This window comes from Typopeltis vanoorti, chromosome 1 (genome assembly GCF_054136105.1).
Source record: "Typopeltis vanoorti isolate ZY-2024b chromosome 1, IOZ_Tvanoo_1.0, whole genome shotgun sequence".
Lineage (NCBI taxonomy): Eukaryota > Metazoa > Arthropoda > Arachnida > Uropygi > Thelyphonidae > Typopeltis > Typopeltis vanoorti.
Genome location: NC_143549.1, coordinates 13402186 through 13422406, shown reverse-complemented (window position 1 = coordinate 13422406; position 20221 = coordinate 13402186). Strand labels below are relative to the sequence as shown.

Sequence of the window (20221 nt, the reverse complement as noted above, 5' to 3'; positions counted from 1 at the left end):
TTGCCAAATTCCGTTTTTGAGGTTTTGACGTCAGTGATGCACATTGTGCCGGTCACCCGACCGAGGTTGATTTGAGTGTTGTGAAGGATATCGTCGACAAAAATCCATCGCAAACAGTGCGGGAGATTGCTGCAGTACTGAACGTATCCCATACAAGTGTTAAAAATCATTTGCACAAGCTGTGATATGTTTCAAAACTCAATGCATGAATTTACTGAGGCCAATATGATGGCTCGCATATCCATCTGTGATTCGCTGCGACGTCACCAAGAAAATGACCCATTTTTGAAGCAGATGATTACGGGAGATGAAAAATGTGTCATGTAAGATAACGTGGTACGTAAAAGATCATGGGGGCAAGAGCGAACTGCTGCAACCAACCTCAAAAGCAGGATTGTATCCAAAGAAGATCATGCTCTCTGTGTGTGGTGGGATTATGAAGGTGTTGTCTGCTAAGAGGTGTTACCGTCAGGCAGAACGATCAATTCAACTGTCTATTGCTCACAGTTAACGTGACTGGCCCATGCAATTAGCACAAAACATCCTGATTGGCAAATCGGAAAGGAGTTGTCTTTCACCACGACAACGCCAGAACCCACACATCGTTAACAACTCGGAGTAAATTGTTACATTGGCTGGGATGTTTTGCCACATCCTCCATATTCACCTGACCTGGCACCTTCTGATTACCACTTATTCCAATCGTTGCAGAATTATCTGAACGGGAAAACCTTCACTAATGAGGAGGCTGTCACAGTTTTTCGCCAGTAAACCTCAGGAGTTTTATGAATGCGGCATAATGAAGTTGGTGGACAGATGGCAAGAGGTCATTGATAAAGAGGGTCAATATATAACTGACTAGTATGTATTATATATATTAAATAAAATGTGTTTCATTCCACTCTGAAAAACTGAACGAACTTATTTGTCAACCCAATACTTCTCTTACCCAGTTCTACTGTCACTATTATGGAATGCAAGCAGATTAGTGATGGAGAATTACAGTTCTATCATTTGTCCTTTTGAATATGATTTCCTAACCAGACTTTCCAGTGCCTTCATGTGACCATATGAGTTACTAGGTGGTCTATATTCTCCTAATCTGTCTTAGTTCAAACCCTTTTATAATGGAATTATCTACATCTTCCATCCATTAGGAATTGTGCACATGCTGAGATAAGTTGATAATCAGGTCAGTGGTATTGTAGTTAACTCTTGTACTTCCTTCAGTACCCATTCCACTATTGTTTGAATGAAAGCCTGACACTAGCTTTAATATATATAATTCATCTGTGTTTCATCCAGAAATCTAACAGATTTGGCTCAACAACTTAGAAAATTCTATACATCTAATAATTTCTTACCATTCAAATTCAGTACAGTTTGTTCTTTCATAGTCATTGTTTCTTTGTGTTGTGTAGTAATAAAATTCTCAGATTTACCTTGGCCTGTTCGGCTGAATTTCATGATTTTTGCTTTATGTATAAAATGCCTGTAACTTCAAAAGTTATAGGCATTAGTGAGACTTGGCCAATAGCAAATGATGTAGTTACAGGAATAGAATGGGAAAAGCTAAGTATTTTCAGGGAGGAAAGAGAAGATAGGGTGGGGCGAGGGGTATTGCTGATAGATGAATTGCAGCCAAAAAGAATAGGAGATATGTAAGAGGTGGAAACTGTTCATTTGAAGCAGACTGGTTTTGATCAAGACCAATAAGACAAAATATAAGCTATAGGCCAGAGATTTCCAGACATGATCTAAAAGACATGCATCAGTAAATTTAATACAATTATTGCAGGCCAAGTTGTTGTTGTTGTTATTATTACTAGCTACAGCAAGAAGTCCTTAGGCTTATTGAGGGAGGCCCTAAACATGTCAAAAACTATTTGCTCAGTATCTATCATACCTTGCTTTGAACTCATTCAGTCATGGCACCCACAACAGACTCTGGTAACTTATTCCACTCATTCACTACTCTTCAAACAAAAAAATACCAAGTTCTAACACTCTTGCTAACTACACTGTTACTCAGTTTCCATGGATGGCCCCTAGTTCTCCCACCACCAGAACTGTTTTGTGAAAAATTTCCTCTGAATCTTCTAAAAACTCTTCAATTTGTGTCTCAGTTATATCATTCCTTTTCTGCATATCGACCAGTTTCTGTAATCCACAAATCTTCAACCTGTTCTTGTAAGGTTCATTCCATGGATCTACCATCTTGGTCACTTGCCTCTGGATCCTCATCACCAAGAAACCCAGATCTGCATGCAGTAGTCAAGATGGGGGTCTTATCAAGGCTCAGTAAAGAGGAATAATAACCTGTTTGTTTCTGCTCGTCAAAGTATTCTTCAATAACCAAGTAATCTGATGAGCTGCTTTAGCCACTTTTACTATGTGTCTCCTAAACTTTTAACTCCCTATCCACTAACACTCCTAAGCCTCTGGCTTTATCAATTTCCTGGAGTACTGTTCCACCAATGTGGTATACAGCTAGTAATCTTTTCACCCAAAATGCCTAACCTTACATTTTCCACATTAAATTGGCATCCATTCTCCTTTGCCCAGTCTGCCAGTCTATCCAAATCATCATACAAAATTTTGACATCTGTATTAACTATTGCTCTACCTAACTTCACATCATTGGCAAATAACTGAACAGTTCCTCTCAGGTCCTTTCCTATATTTCCTGGGTTCCATTGTGATTCTGGCACAGTAGAGAGTGCGAAGGAGAATGTTAAAAATTATATCAGGATTGTGGAATACTGATTATGAAGACAGATTGAGAATTTGTAGGCTGCAGACACTAGCAAACAGGAGAAAGATATGATTGAGACTTACAAACTTCTGAAAGGGTCATACATGATGGATTTTTTCATTGTATGGAGGGGGTAGGGAAAGAACAAGAGGGCATCCTTGTAAGCCGAGAACGAACTCTTCTAAGAAGGGGGATAAGAGCTAGATTTTTCTCTCATAGGGTGGTGTGTGATTGGAATGGATTGCCATTGGATGTTGTGTTTGCAATCAGTGTGAATGATTTCAAGAATAAGTATGGCAGCTGGTGCGTGTAGTATGTGGTCTCACTCAATGAGGCCATGACTTCTGAAGGTTCTTAATAATATTATATAACATACTCAATAATAACATTCAGATATTTGTCATTTGAGCATCTTAGTTTGTGTACACTCCTTTCTTAGTTGTATTTTCAGTTTAACTGACAAACTGTAGCAGTTATGTTTCAAAATTTATTTTTCTCCTTCAAAAATATAATGTAACTGATTATATAACCCTTTGACTGCCTACAATGCTGATGTTTGATAGACATCCAATTGAAATTCACATATATATATATATATATATATATATATATATATATATATATATATATAATTGGGATATTTCTTATTTCAGTTTATATCCTTTTGATAATATTTCAATCTCTATTCATGATCAGTTCCCCCCCCCCCCCCCCAAAAAAAAAACCCCTGTCCTTTTCTTAAATGCTACTTGCTTGCACAAATTCTAAACACTTGATGGGTCTTAAATTCATCCAGCCTTAGAATATTAGTGTCATTTTGAGATGGTATCACAGAAATCTTAAGAAATCTAAAAGAAGACATTCTGTTTAATAGTTCATCTCTCTCATTATGAACTTCTTTCAGTCACTTTTTGATTATTATTATTACATGATGCCTCCAAGAGTCCAAAAACTCATCGAAGGAGGGGATCTACTCTGCAGCTCTGTTTCCACCAACTTAGGATAGCCAGACTGAAAAACCAAATATGCGACATGGGTCACCCCCGCCCCCATGTCCCGTATTTGGTTTTCCGAGTACAGGACAATTTTGGTGATTTTGTTTTGCAAAATAAGTATCAATACTTTTACAACTGGTACTCAAAATGCTCAATTTGTGTTAATCTGTTATGTAATATCCGATCGTTCCCCCATGTGCAATACTCAACGTTTGTCTACAGATTTTGCATTCAACTTCGTTTTTGTTTTCTTTTGCAATAAAATTCCATTCTTTCGAATAATCATCGTTAAAAACGCACTTTCATTTTGACATTGTTAAGGGCTTAAGGAAAGAAACAAAATTTCATTTACCTTTGTATAATTAATAAAAAAAATTAATTTATCTTTAATTATATATTTTATGTATTAACTAAATATCGCACATTCGAAAAAGGCAATTTTTTTTTAAATAATTATTAAAATAACATCCACGTACTGTACCGTTACCACAATGTCTAAATAAGAACTGTTTGAAAATAAGCAAATGCAGTATATCTGTACAGAATCATAAATAAAATGCTTATACTAAATAAAAAAGCGACTAATGAAAGGGACTCCTGCCTCTGCCGTAAACTGTAGTAAACAAATTTAATTTCCTCGAATTTTCAGTTTTTATGGCTTACAAATCAATTTAAGTTGGATCATTCGAAAAGAATATTGAAAATTATAATTGCTTAACATAATATTTATTTAAGTTAAGGAATATTTCTTCGGCTAAGAAACAATATCCCATATTGTTTCTTAGCCGAATAAGAAACTCAGAGTTTCATGCCGAATATAGAAACTGTATAAAATTCGGCGATTCCAAGCGTAAGCAAATACCTGGATAGTGCGGCACCTGACCCATTTGGTAGCGCAAATTGAGGCAACTCATAGAAAGGGTGGAGCAAGCTCTGATCACTATTCTTTGTATTTACCCATAATGTGAACTTAGCTCCTAGGAGCTGTATTACTGTTCTACATTATGAGAGGTCACTACCCAGACCGGTTTCAACCTTTATTGAGGTCTCATCAGTGAGTAGGCAGACCTAGTTAATACTAAGTTTGTAGTGAACAGAACTTGCATCCCGTCTATGAGAATTGCCAAGAAGGTGTCCTAATGAATTACTAATTATATGAAGAGCCAAAGCTGATGTTTTTTATTCGGCTAAGAAACAATATGGGATGCAATATCCCTTAACTTAAATAAGTTCATGTCGCCGAATTCAAGCCTTTGGCTTTTCATATAATTAGTAATTTATTAGGACAACTTGGCAATTCTCATAGACAGGATGTAAGCTCTGTTCGCTACAAACTTGGTATTAACTAGATCTAACTACTCACTGATGAGACCTCACCTCAATAAAGGTTGAAACCGGTCTGGGTAGTGACCTTCTCTCATAATGTAGAACAGTAATACAGTTCCTAGGGGCTTAGTTCACATTATGGGTAAATACCAAGAATAGTGATTGAAGCTTGCTTCGCCCTTTCTATGAGTTGCTTCAGTTTGCATTACCAAATGGGTCAGGTGCTGCGCTATCCAGGTATTTGCTTACGCTTGGAATCGCCGAACTTTATATAGTTTCTATATTTGGCATGAAACTCTTTGAGTTTCTTATTCGGCTAAGAAACAATATGGGATGCAATATCCCTTAACTTAAATAAGTTCATGTCGCCGAATTGAAGTCTTTGGCTTTTCATATAATTAATAATATTTATAATTTTATCTTTTCATTCAAATACGGAACATTAGGCTTTCCCTACAAGTACAATACGGGACAGCAAAATTCGATATAAAATACGGGACGTCTGGCAAGTTGACACTAACTGCGGTGAAACGCAGCTACTATCATGTACACCAGCACCATCTACTGCCCACCACCATCACTAGTATTCTCACAGACAATCGCAAACATCCATGGCAGGATTCGAACCTGCATCCTCTTGGCTGGAGAGCAAATAAGCTAACCATTCAACCAACCAGGCTGGCAATAGATGCTCTTTTCTTGTGGGCATTACACTTAACTGGCTCTCACCATACCTCTATTGTAAGAACAAGAGCTTCTCTTGGACAAAATTCAAGACACCACACATGGCACTATTATTATTATATTATGTTTTGTGACTTCGTATGTTGGTTGATATATAAATCATTTTAATGGATCCTTTGCTAAACCAAAATAAGGAGAATTTTTCTAACTCATTCTTGTTTGTGGGGAGAAAGAGAGAATTCATTTAGAAGTATTTTGTCTTCTTTGTTTCTGTAAATCCTTGGCCAGTATGACATTTGCTCATGTTTTGCTGCTGGCCTGGCGCCGAGTGGTTAGCGCATCCACTCTCCAGCCAAAAAGGCTGCGGGTTCGAATCCTGCCGTGGGCATGGATGTTTGTGATTGTCTGTGGAAATACCAGTGATGGTGGTCAGCGGTAGATGGCGTTGGTGTAGTTGCAATCATTTGGTGGATTGAGTGGTGGAGACAGCTGCAGAGCAGGTGCCCTCCCTCGATGAGTCCTTGGACTCCCTGGAGGTGTCAAATAATAATAATAATATTGTGTGTGTGTGTGCAGAATACAGTTTGCTCAGCTAACTCTAACTTCCAGTTTGTCCTTATACCCAGACACACCATAAAAAGAAATTCATTCAGACTTGAAGCATGTTATTTCATGATCAAGATCTGATTCTAGTTTACTTTTGCACGAGTGATATTTTTAAAACTATAATGGACATTGCCAAAAAGCTGACATTTTTTTGGTTCTCTAAGGGAACAGCTTTAACATAGTTAACCCAAAAGACCAGTTGCCAAAGTGTCTGACAAGATCACATTTGGCTGATGAGTTTGAAAAATTATTTTTGGTCTAGCAATGGATCCATTAAAATTTTATTTTTTAATGGATCACATGGATTTTATTTATCAACCTACACAAAAAGTCTGGAAGTCACAAACCATAATACTCCACAAGAAGAAATTCAGAAGGATTGGACATTCAATCGGAAATACAGGATTCCTTTGCATTCCTTACAGATTAGCTTGGAGCTTATCTGTAAGGAATGAAAAGCCGATGGACTCTTAAGAGTAAAGGAGGAGGGCATCAAATTGTTTTAGTTACCAGATTGTTAATCTAAATAATTTACATAGTAACTTCATTACATAATTCAAGACATTTGTTGATTCTTTTGATCAGTGCCATCCATTCCACTCCTTTTAAATTTCTCAAAGCATGCATATCTTGCATTTCCTTTAGCTACTCTGTAAACTTGACTGTACAAAGTGTTTGAATTTTAGCATGTGAATTTTTTAATATATGAATTGCATCTGCAAACGATTGTTAGCCTTTAGTACGTTAATATTAGTACTGTGCATAAGCCAAGGGTTAGCTGTAAATGCTACTCTAGAGACCAAACATAGAACTTTTTTATAGCCACTTCAGGCCCCCATTAATACACAGGATGTAGTGTCCCATCATGTTCATCTCCCACTGAAAGACAGTCACAAAACATCAACCTTTGTGGTGGAATTTGAACCCACTGGACACCACTAGGCCAAACAGAATATCTCCGTTTGCTAATGAAGTACTAAAGTAAGTGTTCTGACATACTAGGGCAGAAAAGTAGCTGGATTTTGTTGTACTTTATAGGCTAAGCTATTTATATATGCTGCTGATGATGAACATAAATTGCATATACCATAAATTGGTATATGCAATTTATGTGCATCTTTTAATACATTTCACCTAACGCATAGGTATTTTCCTGAAACATTGTCCCTGGTTAAACTCGATTTAGACAAAAAATTTTGCCAGTTTCAAATGCATGTTTATTAAAAACTTGAGTTCCATACATCCTTTGAAAAAATAGAAAAAAAATTAATATTGTAATACATTTTATAGAAATAGCAGAAATATGCTTATAATTAATTGTTTTCTTCCTCCCATAAAGATAGCTTCTGAATATGGCTGAGAGTGATACTGCATCTACAGGTGAGCAGCCAAAACGAGGTAGAGGTCGACCCCGGAAATCTGAACCAAGATCTGAAAAAGTATGTAATAGTATTCGTTTTCATGAAATGCTGAATAATATAATTTCAGTCTTTATCTTCTTAGGAAGTCATATTTTGATTTTGGAATATTTTATTTAAACCGCTCCAATTACTTCAAAATTCTGAGTCTTAAAAGTCTTATTGAAATCAAAATTACTCATTAGAAAACATATATAAGCCTTCTGATGAGAAAAGTAATAAGAAATATAGGAAGTGCCAGAAGTTCTTGAATGCTTTAATGAGAAATAGAAAGTTAGATTATACTTTCTTCAAGTATATTTTCAAGTTTATGTTGAGAGATAAGCATCCTCATGAAGTTTTCCATCATGAAATTCCTGACATGTATCTTCAAGAGTTGCACAGGATGCTACGATAATACAACATAAAAACTTCATGGTATTTGTTGAACATTGTGAGAGCTTTATTTTGGTCTTCTGTAGCACTTTTAACTACATCTAGTTTTTCACATTCTTTTTTCCTAGTATCAGACATCTTGTTTGCCAACCTTTCCATTCCATTCTGTTTAAATGACCATACCATCTGAGATAAGTGCTGATTACACATTCCTGAATGCTAATAGGTGAGATTCCTTCTAATATTTTCACTTTGTATCTGTGGTCTCAAGTCGTTAGATCTATAAGTTAAAATTGGTTTGAGCACTGTCTTTTATACCACTGCTTTAATGTTTTGACTAATTTTTCTCTTATTCTACATAATGTAAATTCATTCAGTTGAGTCCCTTCCGTAGTGGCTTTGCTTATTTTTGTTTATTTCCACATTTAATTTACCACCTTCACTAAAAATCATGCCCAAGTAGTCAAAATGTTTTACTTGTTCTATAGATTTCTCACTTAAGATACTGCTATTTGTGTTTTTACCTGTTTTCAGTCTCTTTTCATTAATGATTTTCATACCAAATTGTTACAACAGGTATCCAGTTTACTTAAGCAATTCTGTATACTTCTACCTGATTTATTTAAGAGTATAGCATTAGCATAAAGTAGAGAACCGAATAAAAATCTTCAATTCTAATATCAGAGAACTTCTATAGCTCATGTAGTTTAGACCAGTGGTTAAATTCAGCTGAGGCCCAGCCCTATTTGTAAATTCATTCAGTTGAGTTGAGTTGCTATTTGTGTTTTTACCTATTTTCATAGTCTCTTTTCATTAATGATTTTCATACCAAATTGTTACAACAGGTATCCAGTTTACTTAAGCAATTCTGTATACTTCTACCTGATTTATTTAAGAGTATAGCATTAGCATAAAGTAGAGAACCGAATAAAAATCTTCAATTCTAATATCAGAGAACTTCTATAGCTCATTTAGTTTAAACCAGTGGTTAAATTCAGCTGAGGCCCAGCCCCGTAGCTTTTTTATACACCTGACCTGGAACATTTTTCTGTTTTGCGACTTTTCTTCCTTTACGGGAATTATGCCTACAAGAGTGGAAAGAGGGTAAAATTGTTCCAATTCATAAGGGAGGTGATAAGAGTAAGGCTTTGAATTATAGACCAGTCTGTGTGTCTGGAGTGGTCAAGGTATTAGAGACATTAGTTAGGAATAACGTTCAGAATTGGGTTGACAACAGAAAAATACTCTTTGGCAGCCAGCATGGATTTACTAAAGGAAGATCATGCTTTAGCAACCTGCTTACTTTTTATAATAAAGTGACAAATGCGTTGGATAAGGGTATTGCATATACAGTGGTATATTTAGATTTTACAAAGCCGTTTGATGAATTGCACATTACAAGCTGGTAATTAAATTGGAACGGATGGGGCTGAACAGTAGATTGGTTCACTGGATTGGAGATTGGTTGTCTGATAGGTATCAGCGAGTTGTCTATGGAGGAGCGATATCCCAGAAGAGGAAATTTACTAGTGGTGTACCTCAAGGGTCTGTTTCGGGTTCATTGCTGTTTAATTTGTATGTAAATGATATCTGGAGAGGTCTGAATGGTGATGTGCAGTTGTTTGCAGATGATGCAAAGTTGGGGAGAGCTATCAGGAGTAGTGTAGATGCTGTAGCTTTGCAAGAGGACTTGAATACACTGTCTGAATGGGTAAATAAGTGGGGATGTCAATTCAATGTTTCAAAGTGTAAGGTTTTGAAATTTGGGAAGCAGAGATGGGATGTAAAGTACACAATCAGTGCGAATATCTTGGAAGAGGTAGAGGAAATGAGAGATCTGGGAGTGATTGTAGACAAGGACCTAAAATTTCGGGGACATGTTACTAAAATAGTGAAGACAACACAGCGGATAATGGGAATGATGTGGAGGACATTGACTTGTAGAAGTAAGGATGTTATGGTTCCTTTGTATAAGGCTTTGATCAGGCCACATATGGATTACTGTGCACAGATCTGGTCACCTTGTTTTCAAAAAGATGAAATTGCATTGGAAAAAGTTCAAAGGCAATTGACTAAGGTGGTTTCCATCTCTGGAATGTAGAGTATGAAGTCAGATTGACAAAATGCAATTTGCAGAAATTGGCGGATAGAAGGAGGAGGGGGGATATGATTGAGACATATAAGCTGTTAAGTGGTTATTACCAGATCAATGTCGGGGAGTTTTGCACAGAATGGGTGAGGATAGCAGGAGAACAAGAGGTCATTCCTGGAAGCTGTATAAGGAGGGTGTGAGCAAGGGAGTGAGGAGCAGGTTTTTTGCATGGAGAGTGGTGAGTGATTGGAATGCTTTGTCCAAGAGTGTGGTGTGTGCAGACAGTGAATATATTTAAGGCACAGTATGATAAACTGTGTGTATAACAGTAGACCTCCCACGATGAGTCTTTGACTCCATGGAGGTTTTTATAATAATAATAATAATAATTATTATTATTATTGTGTTATTATTCAACAATTGTTTACAGTTTTGAATGTGTATATAAAGTCAATATCAACAGCTGTCTGATTATGAACAAGTGATGAAAGAGACGAGGAGGTTTGGAGCTTCCTGTAATGTTCTGTCTTGCAGCGATTGACAAGCAAACATTATTGCAGCGTAGTATAGCAGAATTTTGACACTCATAGTGAAATTTGTCTTTTCTGGTTGGCAACACTGTCAGTAACAACAAAAGAACAGCAGATTAGCAGTTGTTTATCAGAGATTGTGAGAGGCACAACGAAAATCGTGTAATACTTTTGTGTTTATATAGGCCTACTATTTCAATTATGAATAAGTACATTGGTACTTTTTTTAAACGGAAAAATAGCTTGGATGACAATGATAATACAAAAAGAGTTTGTAATGACAGTGTGTGTGTGTGTGTGTGTGTGTGTGTGTGTGTGTGTGTGTGTGTAGTTTCTGAAGAAAAAGAAGTCTGTAATGAATCCACAGAAACACAGGATTCCCATCAGTTGCAATGCGATAATATTAATACGTTGAATGAAAGATTCTGTCTTGCAGCAATTGACAAGCAAACATTATTGCAGCGTAGTATAGCAGAATTTTGACACTCATAGTGAAATTTGTCTTTTCTGGTTGGCAACACTGTCAGTAACAACAAAAGAACAGCAGATTAGCAGTTGTTTATCAGAGATTGTGAGAGGCACAACGAAAATCGTGTAATACTTTTGTGTTTATATAGGCCTACTATTTCAATTATGAATAAGTACATTGGTACTTTTTTTAAATGGAAAAATAGCTTGGATGACAGTGATAATACAAAAAGAGTTTGTAATGACAGTGTGTGTGTGTAGTTTCTGAAGAAAAAGAAGTCTGTAATGAATCCACAGAAACACAGGATTCCCATCAGTTGCAATGCGATAATACTAATACGTTGAATGAAAGGAAAAATTTGCCGACTTGCTGGACACTCGACCAGTGGATAGCATTCAAAGGTAAATGCAATTGGTTATTTTGTAAAGACGGAAGTTTGGGGTGTATAACGTGCAGAGGTACAGATCCTAGGCACAAATTCTTCACATCAGGGTATTTACTTAATATCAGAGTGGATAAATGGATTAATATCCACTTTATAAGCAACTCAGAAAGAGAATTTACAAACATAGAGATATCAAATCTCAAGTGCAGAAGCAATTATTAGAAATAAAAGTGAGAATTCATTGCAACACATTGGAGAAGAACAGAACTCTTTAGTTCACGAAATCGCGTCGTGTTTCATACTGCCTAGTGTTTTTTCATTGCTCATATAATCTAATGTTATCTTAAATTGAATTATCTTTTAATATGTTAGAAGTATTATATTAATTTGTAATTTTGTATTTGTATCTGTATCTATATTTGTATTTAATGTTTCTGTGGAAGAGAAGGCCTGGTGGCTTTAACTCCACCAGAATAAATAAATAAAAGTTTAAAAAATGTTGCAACAGTCTAGCAATTGCCTCACATTAATGATCCTTACTTTAAGGGTATAGCTTATTTGTTTAGAATTTAACCACTGGTTTAGACCATTGCTCCCCCAGACTGTGTGGCCATACCCACAGTTTAAAATTGAAAGAACAAAAAAGGTCCATTTTTTAAACAAGTATCAATCAAGCAATGCTTTGCTAGCATTCTACAAGGTGGCATATAGAATCACGAAGTGTAAAAGCCCACTGGGCACCATGAAAAAATTATTGAGACCATGAACTGACAAAGTTTGGGAACCTCTGTTTAAACAATGCTTTTGGTTGAAAAACCTGTTTGAATCTTGGCGTGAAGAACCTTTATCATTGCTTTTCAACTGAAGTTGAGTAAGCTGGACTCACAGAAGCAAGAGTTTTCTTCCTGAATAGGCTAGAACAACACATTGAAAAGAATTATAAATCCAGAGGAAAACTCACATAAATTACTTTCTTAGCATAGAATTTTTGCCTAAGTATCATAGGCATTATCAGTACAAGATCACAAATGGCAATTGAACATTAACAGATAATTCTAAAAAGCACCACCTAAATAGCTACTAAGAGAACTATAAAAGGTCAATCATTTCCTAATTAAAAATTATATATATTCTGACAAAATAAAGTTAATACTTTTAAAATCAGCTAATCTTTTCTATCTCTCACAAAGAACTATATGTCAATCATCAGATCTGTTTAAGTTAGGATAGTGAAGTAAAGTTTTGCACGTTTCTTTATAAATCTGTTCTATGAGGAACTACTTTTATGAAGAACTGTTTAGTGTCAGTAGCAAGCTTTGCAAGTCCAACTGCTCAGGCTCATGGTATTTATTATAAGACTTGTGTTCTTCTAGCTGAATAAAAGCAGATTCCTGTTTGTCTGAAATAATATAACCCACAAGAGCAAGGAATGGCAGAAAATGAAGATAATTTTCAACAATAAATACTTTACAGGGTGTTCGGGATAAATTTGACATATTTATAATTAATTATATTTTTCCGTAAGTTACATGTATTAACACACACTTCTCTTCATTTAAAAGTTTGGACCCTTCTTCATTCATATACAAGATGTCAGAAAGGATGGATAGCTGGAACCCACCTGAATCATGGAAGAGAATAACTTGTATCATGATGATTCGTGCCCGCCATCAAAATAAGGATATTACGACTGCTGCCCAATGCTCCCTGAATACAGTAAAAACAATCAGGCATGAACTAGAGACTTGCAATGGTGACTACGAGGATGTAGCAAGAAGAAAGATCCCTAGCAGACGATCTGATTGCGTTCGTACAGCAGAATTCCTCGCAAATCTGCAGGAACAGGTGTTGAAGAACCCTGGCATTGGAATTCGGGCTTTGTTCGTGGAGTTGCTAACTGTAGTCAAGCCCTGGATAACAAGGGTAGCCAATGGTAGGCCGTATGTATGGCAGCAGGATTCGGCCCCTTGCCACACCTCTGGGAAAAGTCAAAAATGGTTGTCTGAAAATTTCTACGACTTCACCAGTCCAAATGTTTGGCCTCCAAACTCCCCAGACCTTAACCCCATGGATTATTTTGTATGGGGCGCAGTTGAAAAAGACACCAATCGCACTTCCAGTAATACAAAAGCCCAGTTAATGGATAAAATTAAAACAGTTTTTGCGGCCCTTCCCAGGGAGACTGTAGCATCAGCTTGTTCGAGGTTCCGAAGCAGAATTGAAGCTGTGATCGATGCTAATGGTGGTTATTTTGAGTAAATCTTGTTGATAGTATTGTAATTAACTCTGCCTCTAATGTTTTTTTGTCAATTCATTAAATTTAATAGATACAAAGAAGATTTTCTTTTTCCTTACGAAACTGTCAAATTTATCCCGAACACCCTGTATATGGTAAACAATTGACGTGCATGCGTGCTAAAGGGTATTTCCCCTAATATAAATTCGCTACTTATAATTACTTCTCGTAGACAGGCTTATACGTTGGTTATGCATTATTAAAACACTTAAGGAAACGAACAACGTAGTTAAGGATATAAATTAAATTATATTTTAATAGATATTTTCCGATATTTCGGCAACGTCACATTGCCATCTTCTAAAGGAACTTACAAAAAAAGGCACTTGCACGTAGGCACTACGAATACAGTAACTGGGAATGAAGAGATGAAGCTATTGTTCTTCTAAAAGTCCTGATGGTGCCCTCTAGCGGGCTAAGTAGGTGTTCTTGGCCGTTGGGCTGAAGGTCTGCTGATGTAAGCCTCCCAAATTTGGGGCAGTTGCATACAACCAAATTTGTTGAGGTTTGGAGAATTTCTTAGGGCTGAGGCTGATTCCATAAATAGTCTTGCGAATTTGTATTTGCTACGGTGTATTATTATTATTATTGTTCCGGGAAACTCCAAGGAGTCGACAGACTCATCGAGCCCTAACATCATGTCAAGAACAACTTTTCAACATTCACACAGTATCTATCATACCTTGCCTTGAACTCATTCACGGTCTTAGCACCCACAACAGACTCGGGAAGCTTATTCCACTCATTCACCACTCTCCAAGTAAAAAACCTAGCTCTAACACCTTTGTCAACCACTGTCTTGCCCAGCTTCCATGCATGGCCCCTAGTCCTCCCACCACCAGTCATATTTTCAAAAATATCTTCTGGATCAATCTTATAAAAACCCTTCAGTAATTTGAACGTCTCAATCATATCACCCCTCCTTCGCCTATTGTCCAATTTCTGCAACCCACAAATCCTCAACCTATTCTCATAAGGTTCATTCCACAGACCTGCTATCATCTTGGTCACTCGTCTCTGGACCCTCTCCACTTCCTCCCCATCACGAAGAAACCCTGGTGCCCATAACTGGGCACAGAAGTCCAGATGGGGTCTTATCAAGGCTCGATACAGATGAACAACAACTTGTTTGTCTCTGCATGTTAAAGTATTTTTCAGAAGCCAAGTGATTTGGTGAGCTGTTTTAGTCACTTTTGCAATGTGCCCCCTAAACTTCAACTCCCTATCCACTAACACTCCCAAATCCCTGGCCTCATCTATCTCCTGGAGTACGGTTCCACCAATGCGATATACTGCTGCTATTCTTTTCACCCCAAAGGGCATAACCTTACACTTTGTCACGTTAAATTGATATTCATTTTTCCTAGCCCAGTCCTCCAAACTATCCAAATCATCCTGTAAAATTTTGACATCCTGTGCACTCACAATTGCTCTACCCAACTTTGCATCATCAGCAAACAAGTGAACACTTCCTCTCAAATCCTTTCCAATATCATTGATGAACAAATTGAAAAGCAGTGGTCCAAGAACAGAGCCCTGTGACACTCCACTAGTCACAAGACATCTTTTAGACTCCACTCCTGAATAAACCACTCTCTGGTATCTCTCCTTCAACCACCCTCCTATCCATCTCACCAACCCTATATCTATCCCCATCTGCTCCAGTTTACTGATTAGGGTTCCATGTGGTATCCTGTCAAAGGCCCTGGCAAGGTCCAGTAGTATCACTGTAAACCCATTACCCCTATCCAGTTCAGCCGTCACTGTGTTATAAAACGTGAGCAAGTTACTGAGGCATGATCTACCCTTCACAAAACCATGTTGTCCCCCATACAATATCCCATTTTCATCTATCCAATCCTGTATTCTTTCTTGACTAATTTCTCTAAGACCTTGACAATGATTCCTGATATGCTAATCGGTCGGTAATTTACAACAGCAGTCTTGGAACCACCTTTATGCAGTACTGAGAGAAAGTTACTGTAGCTTTCTTCCACCGTATTTACGGACTCCCAAAAATACATAAAGAAAATGTGCCATTACGTCCCATAGTGGATGGCATTGATTTCCCCCACATACAAATTAGCTAAACATTTGGCCAAAGAGCTCACACACTATACTGGCAACACACCATCACACATAAAAAACTCAGCCCATTTCAAAGCCAGCATAGAAAACCTTACACTCTAACGTACTGACATAATGGTCAGCTTTGACGTCTCCTCTTTATTCACAAACGTCCCACTCAAGGGAATTTTCGAGCTAATCCAAGCTAAATTTTCTCCCGATATCTCAGCCTTATTTCAGTTCACAATGAACTCGGGCTATTTCGTGTGGCAGTGAAAATTCTACAAACAAATAGAGCACCACTCTCCCCACCCTTGGCCAATTTCTTTATGGAGACCTTTGAAGAAAAAGCCTTAGCCTCTGCCCCACAAAAACCAACCATATGGCTTCGCTACGTTGATGATGTGTTCGCTATTTGGCCACATGGCTCTGAAACACTTCTCTCCTTCTTAACACACTTAAACAACCAACACCCCAGAATCAAATTCACCTTGGAAAAAGAGGAAAAAAACAGCCTCCCTTTCCTAGACACACTAGTCACCCGTCAGCCTAATGGAACCTTGGTTTTCTCAGTTTACAGAAAACCCACTCATACAGGCAGATACATTCACCAACAATCCCCCCCCTCACAACAATATGGAGTAGTGAAAACACTATACAACAGGGCTAAACTAATCTGTTCAAATAACTTGGCCCTAAACACTGAACTAAATCACATCCTCAACACTTTCTCAGCCAATGGCTACCCCCCCCCCCCCCCAAAAAAAAATCCAAAAAATATTAGAACCTACAAACCACAGACCCCCCCCCCCAAAAAAAAATCCAAAAAATATTAGAACCTACAAACCACAGACCCCCCCCCCCCACAACAAGGATTACTCTAAATCCATCACCATTCCCTACATCAGAGGTACCTCGGAAAAGATTACCAAAATCTTAAAAAAGCATGACCTGACCTCCTGGTACAAACCTTACAGAAAATTGGCATCCATTATCCGCTCCACTAAAGACCAACCACTTCCCCTAGACCTACCTGGTGTATACCAAGTTCCTTGCAGTTGTAAACTGTCTTACTTTGGCCAAACAGGTAGGACAGCTAATATCAGAATTTCTGAACACAAGGACTACATCCGGTTTCACAAGTACAGCCATTCTGGTCTTGCAGACCATGCTCTGGATACACGCCACAGAATACGGTGGAAGAAAGCTACAGTAATACACTGTAGCAAATACAAATTCGCAAGACTATTTATGGAATCAGCCTCAGCCCTAAGAAATTCTCCAAACCTCAACAAATTTGGTTGTATGCGACTGCCCCAAATTTGGGAGGCTTACATCAGCAGACCTTCAGCCCAACGGCCAAGAACACCTACTTAGCCCTCTAGAGGGCACCATCAGGACTTTTAGAAGAACAATAGCTTCATCTCTTCATTCCCAGTTACTGTATGTGCATGTGCCTTTTTTTGTAAGTTCCTTTAGAAGATGGCAACGTGACATTGCCGAAATATCGGAAAATATTTATTAAAGTATAATTTAATTTATATCCTTAACTACGTTGTTCATTTCCTTAAGTGTTTTAATAATACTTATAATTACATGCGTGATACGGGCTGACGCAAATTTAATGAAGATAAAATTTGATTTTTAAGTCACGCGTTGAAAAATATATGAAAAGATAAAGGATTACTACAGTTTGTAGACCGTCTTATATCGAAACCGCGTTGTATAAGTACAGTGTTCAACAAGGGTTACTACAATTTGTAGACCGCTTTGTATAAGTACCACGTTATATGAGGTGAGGGCTACCTGTAGTTTGAAAGTTAAGGTGAGGAAAACAGGATTCATTAACTATTTACAGATTTTCCCTTATGCAAGTCGTGACTGCTAAAAATTGAATTTTGCATGCAGGTTCGCTATATTTTTTGGGGGGTGGATAATGCATTGACTAAAGAACAAGCCAGGTAGTTACAAAAAATACCCATTTATTTTGAGCTAGAACAATAGGTACAATACACGTAAAAATTTTTCTGAGAAGTTATCTCACTCAACCATTTTATCATTCAGGGAATGCAGTTAATACAACAAAACTCAGTTCACTCAATGCTAAGCTAACCCATTAGACTTAAACATGAAATTGTCTCCTATGTCATATATTTCTCTATGGCATATATTTCTCTACTGCATATACAATTTAACATAAAATCTTTCCACAAAGACTGTAACCTAATTATTTCCTAGCTGCATACATCTCTTAATAACACTGTTCCCTTTTTTACAACTAAGTACATATTCGTTATCAAAAAACAAGTTAACATATAACCTTCCCACAAAGACTGTGACTTAGTTACTGCCTGCTTATAAACAATTTCTAGTAAGCACACGTACAATTCAGAGTTATGCTTTCTTTACAATTACAAAACAGTGCTTACTTGCATCTTCTTCTTACTTACATTTTACTTATCTTCTTCCTGGTTGATTTTTGCTGCTTGGACTATATTGGCGATCTCTTATAGAAATTTCTTTCATCGAAAACTTTATGCTGAACTTTGGCAAGTTCAGCGAGGCTTGCAGGTAACTGCGTTCTCGTAGCGTGTCCATCCGTCACTGGAACTTAATCGGAAAACTTGCTGACCAGATGACACTGGATATCAACTACCTGGAGACCCAAACTTGAGAGCCAATGACGAGAGAGAGAGCCTCAGCAATGAGAAGAAAAGCCAAAAAAAAACTGAGTCAAGAGCCTCAATCTCCATTTATATGCTCGAGCTCTTTGTTCTCTATGATATACTTTTCGGGATTAGCCTTTTTTCGTAATGCCGTCATTGTTGCTCCTTCTATTGACATCGCTTGACCTTGCGATCTATGGTTGATATTTCGTCATTGCTAATCTGGCTTAATCCCTACTTATAGCTTTACATACAAGTTAACGTATATGCACTTTTACAGCATAATGATGACATTTTTTTAAGTATTACATTTTCAAGAGTTCAAGATATTTAGAAGACCCTAGAAAATCAAATGCAAAAATTTAAATAAGTTTAATTATTTGCGAGAGATTTTACACTTACTACTTAGTAGCATTTCTGCGGAACTGACCATTGTCTCTTTCAGCATGACAGTGCACCATGTCATAAAGCTGCTACTGTAACTGCATGGTTTGTGGACTTGATTGCCTCCACAGAGCCTTGATCTCAACCCTATTGAACATCTGTGGGATGAACTGGAGAGTCAGGTGAGATCAAGGGACGTCCACCCTATAGCAGTCCAGGACCTCATTACAGGAATGTAGGAAGAATGGTCCAAAATTCTCATTGATCATTATCATACGTTTGTGGAAGATATGTCCTGTTGGATTGCTGCAGTCATTGCAGTGAAAGGATGTCCCAAATCTTATTAAGGTGGTTGCCGTAACTGTTTGTTCCTCACACTATGGCATTCATTGACTTCTTTCCAAGCAATGTATTTACTAATTTATCTCTGACTTTATGTGCTACTGCTGTAACCTTTGGTATGGCACAGTTCGAGCATTGCCATTCTTGCATGAATAGAACCATAAACCAATCAGAGTTGAACATAAATTATTACTATCCTTTAAATAAACTTGTCAGTTACAAAGACGATTTCTGGCATGCCATTTCAGCCCAAACCAAGTAAGGTTTGGTTTGAAATGTTTTGATTTCACCTCAACAGTCACGAAGCTGACGTTATATGTAATAACACACCAGCAATATTTGCTATATATAGGTGTTACTATTGAGTGCAACCTTACCTGGGGGGGCTAAAAGTTGGTACAACAAATGCCCTACATAAATGTACTTTATCAAAGAAGTGCATCTACTTGATACCCTCAGAACTGCATCTCTTTCCTTATGTTTTGCACTTGCTGAGTATTCATGCCGCTCCTTCATGCTTGATGTAGTATTAAACCAGAGTTGCATGCAAACTCTGACAGATATTGCTCAGTGACTAGTATCTGGAATGAACTATAGTTGCTGCTTGAAGAGTTACTAATTGGCAAGCATCTAGACTTGGAATATTTGGAAGAACCTGAGTGAGCACAAATATTGGGAAATCTAAATACAACTTAAAAAAGAGGTTATCTGAAAGATTCACAGCTTTGCAAGTGTGATGAGACAATTTTTTGAACACTTGATCAACCAACCTAGATCAACCTAGAGATCTGGTTGAGTGCCCAATACTTCTGTTCTGTGTATAAAGTTTTG

At 37.4% G+C, this 20221-nt stretch overlaps 1 long non-coding RNA gene across 5 annotated transcripts in view; it reads left to right on the top strand.

Annotated features, from left to right (window-relative positions):
* LOC150109796 (uncharacterized) overlaps positions 1-20221 on the top strand; it is a 160139-nt gene that overhangs the window by 31332 nt on the left and 108586 nt on the right. For all 5 annotated transcript variants that reach the window (XR_016548672.1, XR_016548671.1, XR_016548675.1 and 2 more), the window contains one exon: positions 7706-7805. This is a non-coding gene — a long non-coding RNA (uncharacterized LOC150109796). The remainder of the gene's footprint in view (positions 1-7705; positions 7806-20221) is intronic.